At 51.6% G+C, this 8,078-nt stretch overlaps 2 long non-coding RNA genes across 2 annotated transcripts in view; both read left to right on the forward strand.

The window, feature by feature from the left end:
* Positions 1 to 786: 786 nt before the first annotated feature.
* Positions 787 to 8,078, forward strand: part of LOC121659448 — a 26,996-nt gene continuing 19,704 nt past the window's right edge. Inside the window, exon 1 of the long non-coding RNA XR_006014348.1 lies at positions 787 to 971. This is a non-coding gene — a long non-coding RNA (uncharacterized LOC121659448). The remainder of the gene's footprint in view (positions 972 to 8,078) is intronic.
* LOC121659311 lies at positions 1,283 to 4,944 on the forward strand. The gene is made up of 2 exons (XR_006014318.1): positions 1,283 to 1,664; positions 3,671 to 4,944. It is a non-coding gene; the product is annotated as an uncharacterized LOC121659311 (long non-coding RNA).

The raw sequence follows: 8,078 nt of genomic DNA on the forward strand, positions 1-8,078 counted from the left end.
CCACAAGACTTAAACACCTTTCTGGTAGTTTTATTTACAGTCTGCAGTGTGTTCTGTAAAACACAGGAGTGCTCACAGACACACACACACAACACAGGGATTTGCAAACATTTAAAGAAGTACAGTTTATTCCAAAGGAAGTCTACGCACTACTTTTTCCATAAAAATTATAAAAAATACTTTAGTTACTGTATTTTACCTAAACCAAGATACTTGAGAATTCTTCCACAAGTGATGCCCCCTCCCCACAAAGGGCACTCCGACAAGAAGAAATTCAGGAGACTGCATCACCAAATAAAATCCTAATGGCAACTGCTTCAATGCACCAGAAGAACAAAGAACTCCCACTCTGCATCCAGCAATCCCTGCTCTGCAGCCTTCTGGATCTGCTTTTGTAGGGCTTGTGGGGCTTTTGCACTCACTTCCTTCTCCAGGGCAGTTCCCACAAACAAAGAATGACTGAATTTCTGCAGACTGTCACTCGGCAATCCTGCATTTCATAAATCCAAAAGGAACACATCCAAAGGGAAACACTTTCCTTTGAGCCCTTTATTTCAAGGAGTCTCTTTTTTACTGAGCATCCAGTGAGAACAGTGCCCAGTTGTGGCTGTTATTATTTCTCTGCTTTTGCTGCGTGGCAATATTGTGCTGGAGCTCTGCAGAACACCCAGTGCAGCCCTTGTCTCACTGGGGCACACCGAATTGACAAAAAAAAAGGCACAAAGATGAAACTCCTAAAGCAGCAGCAGCCCAAAGTCACTGAGCTGCTGCTTCCCAACACCAACACTCTGCGTCTCAGCAAACACTTCCAAAACACGAGCCAAGGCCACAGGGCAGTGAAAAGCCCAGAGCCTGCGGGCAGGACAAGCACTACATTGATCAGTAACAAACCAACACAGCTCAGCTGGATGGTGCACTTAAGACTGGACCTGGAAGCATCAGGAAAAGCCGCTTTCGGTGTCCCTGTGCCCGTCCCTAGCCCGGCTCTCCGCTCCACACCAGCCCAGCCCGCCGCTTTTGGTGTCCCTGTGCCCGTCCCCAGCCCGGCTCTCCGCTCCACACCAGCCCAGCCCGCCGCTTTTGGGGCCCGCCCCGGCCCCGCCCCTGCCGGCGGCCCCAGTCCCGGCTCCGGCCCCGCTCCCGCTGTCCGCGGCCGTTCCAGCAGCCCCTGCCCCCGCTGCGTTCTCTGCCGCGGCTCCATTGAACCCGGCTTCGGCCCCGCGGGCCGCGCTGGGCCCGCCGGCAGCTCGGCCTCCTGGCGCCGTGGCTGCTGTGGACCCGTGCAGAGGCTCCACGCCAGCCTCTGGTACCGGCCCGAAGAGCTGGTGCCCTTGGCAGTGCCGGCAGCAGCCTCCGCCTTTGCTCCCCCGCTCCTGGAGGAATCGGCCGCCGAGAGGATTCCCACCTCCTACCCCCCCTCCCTCCCTCGCCTGCACCGTTGCCCTGGCACCAACCGCTTCTGCTGCTCCTCTGAAAGGAGAAGCAAAACGCCGAAGTTCCATCTCGAGGAACGAGCCCTTGCAGAAGGAAATAATATCTGGAGACGGTTCTTCCAGATGTGTCCAAGGAAAAAGAATGTCAGGGTAGGCTTTAGTTGATGGGGGGACTATGCACACAGTGGAAGATTTAGCACACAAGAAGGGAAATACATCTACTGATTCAAGGTACGCTTTTGGAGGGGTGCACGCCTTTGGGAAAATCTGGGAAGAAAGGGGATTGCTTGGTTCAGAGGGAGAGGGGCTGATGCATGGGAGACTTGTTTTGGAGGTTTTAGAGGCATTGGAATTGCCTGAAGAGAGAGCTGTGGTACATAGGGGGGGACAGCGGGGGGATGGCCTCAGAGATGGGAGGAGGGAGTTTGGCAGATCGGGGGGGCTGAGGATGCTGCAGAGAATGGGATAAAAAGGGTTGTGTTAATTTTGGCCTTGAAGAGCGAAAAATTGGAGACTCCAAAATTCAGTGAAACAGAGGAAAAAGAATGAAGGAAGAAGGGGGGGAAGGCCAGACGAATGTGGAAAATGGAAACTTCCTGACAGAAGGCAGTTACTTCGTAAGTCACTCACCAGAAGAATATTAGAAAACATGCATCAAAAACTCATTGGGGTACTAAGGCCTTGTGTGATCACTTTCTAAGGAATTATGGGTGCATTGGAATCTATGGGTTGGCTAAACAAATAACTGAAAGATGTATGGTTTGCCAAAAAGTAAGTAAGAAGGTGATGAGAAAAACAACTTCAGGAGGTCGTGAGTTGGCTCTCCGACCATTTCAAAGTATCCACGTGGACTTTACTGAAGTCCCCCACGTGCAGAGGTGGAAATTCTTGTTAGTAATGACAGACCATCTTCCCCATTGGGTGGAAGCTGTTCCCAGTGTCAGAGCCACAGCCAATGTAGAATGTAAAACCCTCTTAGAACAAATTATTCCCAGGTATGGAATGATTACTAAGATAGACACACTTTACATCAAAAGTTTTACAGCAACTAACTCAAGCCTTAAGAATAAAATGAGAACTACATAGCCCATGGCACCCAGAGAGTTCAGGACGGGTAGAGAGGATGAAACAAACTTTAAAGAGAACCTTAACAACTGAATTAATAATTGAAACTCAAATGCCATGGGTAAAATGCCAACCTCTGGCTTTATTGAGAGTTCAGACACAACCAGGTCAGACGTGAGAGTGTCACCTTAGGAAATGATGGTTGGTGTTGAAGATGAAAGTTTGGTAAGAAAGTTTTGCAGATATGTGGGCTCGGCCGAGAGATCTCTGAGTGTGGAGCCTGAGGATGGGACAGAAATGGAAGCAGGTTTTGATGTAGAGTGGAAGATGTTTGCTGAAACATTGATCACTGAATGGGTGAGAGGACAAAGGTTGGAGATGAGCTGGAAGGAGATTTTTGTGCTTAGGACAGAGGTATGTGACTGCAAACAAGGACATGTTTTTCACCGGGTGGGTGGGTCCCAGGAAGAGCAGAAGTAAATAGAAAACATGTTTTTGCCAGGAAGAGAGCTATGGCAGGCAGACAAGGAATGTTGATGTGGCAGGAAGAAGAGAGGTCTGAGAGTGTTCCATTGTGAGCTTGAATTGTAGCTTGCTTGCTCTTGTGATTGGATGGTGGTGACTCTGGGGTTCTATAGGATATGTACAGTACGGTGGTGGTAGTACCTAAGATAGGCTATAGGCAAATGTAAAGGTGTTGTGTATGGTGCTTGTTGGTTGTTATGTCTTGGGATACTCAGCAAAGAAAGGTGTACAGTGCTCTCTTGAACAGAAAGCGGCTTCAGTTATGCCTACAAGCTGTGGCTGACAGCTGTGGGGCTGGCTCTGGATACCCACTCCCTGAAATGCTTTTGTGACTTTTCCTATGCAATAAACAGCTTTCAAGAGAGCTGCCTCAAGTCCAGACATCCTTCCTGAACCCTTTTCCTATAGTTTGGGTTACCCTTTTTGAACACCCAACATGAAACTGCTACCTATGAATTAGGGGAATGAGTGTTAAAGAATATGTCAACACAATTGCAAGGACCCTTGAAGATTTGCGGTTCAAAGGGATAATCCCTCAAACCACTCCTTTAGACTTTAAAATCCGTAACATCCATCCAGGGGAGTGGGTGTTAGTAAAAACATGGAAGGAGCAATCTTGAGCTGCACAAGGGAAAGGTCCTTTTCAGGTGCTACTGACAACTGAGGCAGCGATCCGGGCCAAGGAGCGAGGGTGGATCCACGGCAGCAGAATCAAAGGACCCGTGCAGGAACCTAAGGAGTGGACTAGAACATCTAAGCCTGGGGATACCAAGGTAACTCTTAAGAGGGAACTGGGGGTTAATGCGCTGGGAAAACCCAAATGATTCAAGAGATACACCAAGAATCACACCTGACTGGGAAATAAGGCCAAGCTTATAGCAGTGGTTTCAAGTGTTGCCTGGACAAGTCCTGAGACACCTCCAATACCCTCCTTGGGGAGGAATCCTTCCACTCCAAACAGGAGGATCAGGACTATTCTGGGCTGAGGGTTCTCATATTCTGCCCTTAGCCTATGATTTATTCAAAAAGGAGGAGGAATTGCTACCTCCAACAGTGCCATACCACATACCCTGTCTAATTCATCCCATTACTGGACATGCTAGCTGGGTTAAATGTAAATGTTTAGACTGATAAAATATTGCTATTGTAGTTCACAGAAACGACACTCTCACTGCACAAAGTGTCGAACGCCAAATCTATTCCCCAATCCAGGCAGAGCAAAGAACAGCTGAAACAGTAACCCTGCTTTGGGGATGGGAATTACTAGTGCCTGTTGAATGGGAGATACCTGAGGAACGGTGGGAAGCTACAATTAAGAAGTGTCAAAGCAATTTGCCTGGAAATCAGCGAAAAGGAAGTGACGAGGAAATAGAGGGCAAGGCCCGATGACCACTGTAGCTGCCACCAAGAAGATCACATACCCCTGCTGTGGGCAGCAGCCCCATAGGCACGGGGGGTGGAGGTATCGGCCATATCGGACCTCTGTTATTCCTTTATCTGTCACTCCTCTTTTGTCTCTGCCCTCTGGGGATACCGACACAGCCACGCCATGGGTGTTACCGAAAGCTGTACATGGAAAACACCCAGGTTCCTTTTTCATTGCACGTACCCATGTCAACAGTCTCTGTTACAACCCATCCAAAGTAGAAAACTGTATGCAAAATGGGAAAAAGCACTGGACTGTAGAAAACCTAGGAATGAGTGGGGGCAGGTTGGGAAGTAAATGTCCAAAAGGGGAGAGGTGGGTTTGTTTCGCATCTATTGTTGGGAATAAAGTCTCAAGCTTAGTAAAAGAACAACTAGTAAATAAAGAGGCAAAGCCAGCACAACAATCTAACTCTGTATCGACCCCAGTTCAAGACATGTAGTTGAAACTCAAACAACAATTAAAAAAATGAAATCTCAAAATTGAGAAAAAAAATCTGTTTGTGGAATTAGGGGAAAGGATAGGTAAGGAGCCGAATGTAACCAACTGCTGGGTCTGTGGAGGGCCTCTGATGACAGAGGAATGGCCACGGAAAGGCAGGAGCTTGAGTCCAATAGAACTCCGTAAGTGTTTTTCACACCTCCGCGGCCGGACCTCCAGCTCCAGGACACGGACAGGATCGCGGCCGCCTCTCCCACATCCCTCAACCAGATCCAGCCTGGAACACTCACCCGGCACGAGCACAGCGCCAGCCTCTTCCACGGGGTGTCCCTCAACGGAGATTTTTCACCCACAACCGGAGACTCTTTCCTTTGACCCTCCTAAAGGCCACCAAAGACACCGCGTGGCCCCCGGGACCCCCCCGGCCCAAGTCCCGACCCCAAAAGCGCTCCCGGCTCCCGCGGCTCCTCTGCCGGACCGAGGCCCCCTCACAGCCCCTGTGACGTCACCGCCGCGCCGCCGCCTGCCCTTGGTCGCTTCTGGCCCCGCGCCTGCGCACTGCGCGCCCGGAGCAGCGCTGCGCCCGCCGCTCCCGGTGCTCCCCGTGCCCGCGGTGTTCCCGCTGCTCCCGCCGCTCCCCGTGCCCGCGCTGTTCCCGCTGCTCCCGGTGCTCCCCGTGCCCGCGGTGTTCCCGCTGCTCCCGCCGCTTCCGCTCGGGCAGCGCAGCCCCTCCGTGTCTGAGGCGGCGCGGCAGCTCCTGCAGAGCTTCTTCCTTCTGCTGGCCGCGCTCATTCCCGGCTTGGAAAAATCCTTTCCCGGAGCCAGCGACCTCCTCCCCGGCCTGATCCCTGCTGCTTTTCCCGGAGACGGGAACGGAAATTGTCCATTTTTGCCGTTCACTGCTGGTTCACTGGTTTTTAGTGAAAAAACCCCTTTTTCCGTGAGTCCCCAGGTGCTGCAGCGCTGGTTGTGTCCAATCCCACAGCCCAGAGCAGAGCAGTGGGACAGAGCTGAGGCAGGAACGCCCCGGAACATCCCAGGGCTGATTTAGTCTGGATTTTTTCCTCCTTCTGGAGGAGTTTCTGGGGGTATCAAGGGTCCCCTTCATACTAAACTGCCTCCCTGCTCCATTATTTGATCCAGTTCATTTGGGATCACTCAGAAAATCCTGTTCCCCTCATGTCACCTGGCACCATTTGTTATCCTTGGTTCCATCTCTAGAGCAAACAGAAACTTCGAATTTAATTTAAATGAGATTCTATAACATTCAAGCATCACTTTTTACCACCTGCTCTTCCCTTTTCATCTTCCTCACTTTTTTCTTTCCCTTTCTCTCTTCCACCTCTTTCTTTCCCTTTCCCTTCACATTCCCTTTCTCTTTTCCATCTCTTTCTTTCCCTGATTCCTGAATTTTTTTTGCCCCAGAATCCACAGCCCAAGCCACGTGCACACACTGCAGATGTGAAGTGTATTTTTACTGCCAGCAAGCACCTGGGAATAAAAAAACCTCAGCCCCAAAGCTTGATGTCTAAACAGCAACACAGAAGTTCTAAACCAGCTGTCGAGAGAAACAAAACACAGCAAAAACAAAGCAGAAAGGGAGCAAAAACTTGTCACGCTGGCCGTGTTTCCGTGGGTGACAGGTTCTGCTGTGCTGGGAATGCAGCACCAAACACAAAAATCCTACTGCAACTCCTGGATTCCACAGCAGGAAGGACATGGAGATTCCCAGTGGGAATCAGGGATGCAGGACTCGGCTGTGCTGCCATCACTCCCTCAGGAATAGCCAGGTTTAGCTCATTCTGTCTGCCCAGAGAGGGGGGATCTGCTCCTGGATCCCCTGGAATGTTCCAGGCAAGGCTGGACACTGGGGCTGGGAGCAGCCCGGGACAGTGGGAGGTGTCCCTGCCCGTGGCAGGGGTGGCACTGGATGAGCTTTAAGGTCCTTCCAAGCCCAAATCGTTCTGTGAGTCTTAGAGCCCTGAAATTCTCATGACAGAGGTGGAACTGCAAGAGCTTAAGGTCCCTTCCCAAAGAAACCCCATTGCACGACTCTGCAGCTTCTGGATCTCTGGGTCCATGGAAATGCAGTTTCAGAGGAGCTCCGAGGAAATGGGTGTTTCGGGGAGAGCAGAGTGGCTGGAAGAGAGGAACAGGAACAGTCTCCTCGAGCAAGCCCTTGTGTCTCAGGGAGCGGGATCGGCTCGCTCCTAACGCACCTGGTGACTCCCAGAGCGGGGGATGGAAATGCAGCCCTGGTCCGAAAGAAACCCTGCCCGGGAAGGCGGGCTGGGATTGTGAGCTGGCTGCGGGAGCTCGCTGTTAAAGGCGATCTTTTGGGTGTAAAGGTGCGCCTTTGTCTCTGTGCGAAGCACCCGGCCGTAGCGCCCTTTGTGCTGCTGTCTCCTGATTTCCTTAAGCTTTTATTAAACGGTCACTTTTCTTCAACTTTCCTTCAAATTCTACAGAGCGAAGCTCGTTTTGGCAGCTGCGCGTGCGCGGATCAGTGCGCATGCGCGGGCGGGGACGCATTACCGCTGACCCCTCCGCGGGCAGGACCGCATCACAAATAGTCCCTCCTGGCGGATCACTCCGCCTGCGCATGCGCATCAGCGCTGATCCCTCCGCGGGCGGGCCGCATCACCGCTGATCCCTCTGTTCTGAACGGGATTGTGATGTTGGCTTTTTGCACGTTCCATCATTGTTAGGAATGGATTGTGATGTTGGTTTTTTCACGGTCCTTAATGTGAGAGAAGCTTTGCCTGGGTTCTGTAATGTAATGCTCTAGAATGTCTGTAGTTTGGGTGCTCAGTTTGGGAAGAATGGGGGGGGGTCTTCGCATTCCTGGAAAATCTTATCAGAAGAAAAGAACCCGAAAGCAGACGGAATGGAGCCAAGGAAAAAGATAAGACTGATAAGATGATACTCAGCAACTCCTTGGCTCTCTGCCGAAGCAGTGAGGGCACTGGGGCCTTACTAGGAGCACTGGGAGGGCACTGAGGCCATACTGGGATCACTGGGAGGGCACTGGGGCCATACTGGGAGTGCTGCAAGGGCACCGGGGCCATACTGTGAGCACTGGAGCCCATACTGGGAGCACTGTGAGGGCACTGGAGCCCATACTGGGAGCACTGTGAGGGTGCTGGGGCCTTACTGGGAGCACTGGGAGGGCGCTGGGGCCTTACTGG

Source organism: Corvus kubaryi, unplaced genomic scaffold, assembly GCF_017639235.1.
Source record: "Corvus kubaryi isolate FWS band 111438036 unplaced genomic scaffold, C.kubaryi_AGA036_p1.0 114, whole genome shotgun sequence".
Classification (NCBI taxonomy): Eukaryota; Metazoa; Chordata; class Aves; order Passeriformes; family Corvidae; genus Corvus; species Corvus kubaryi.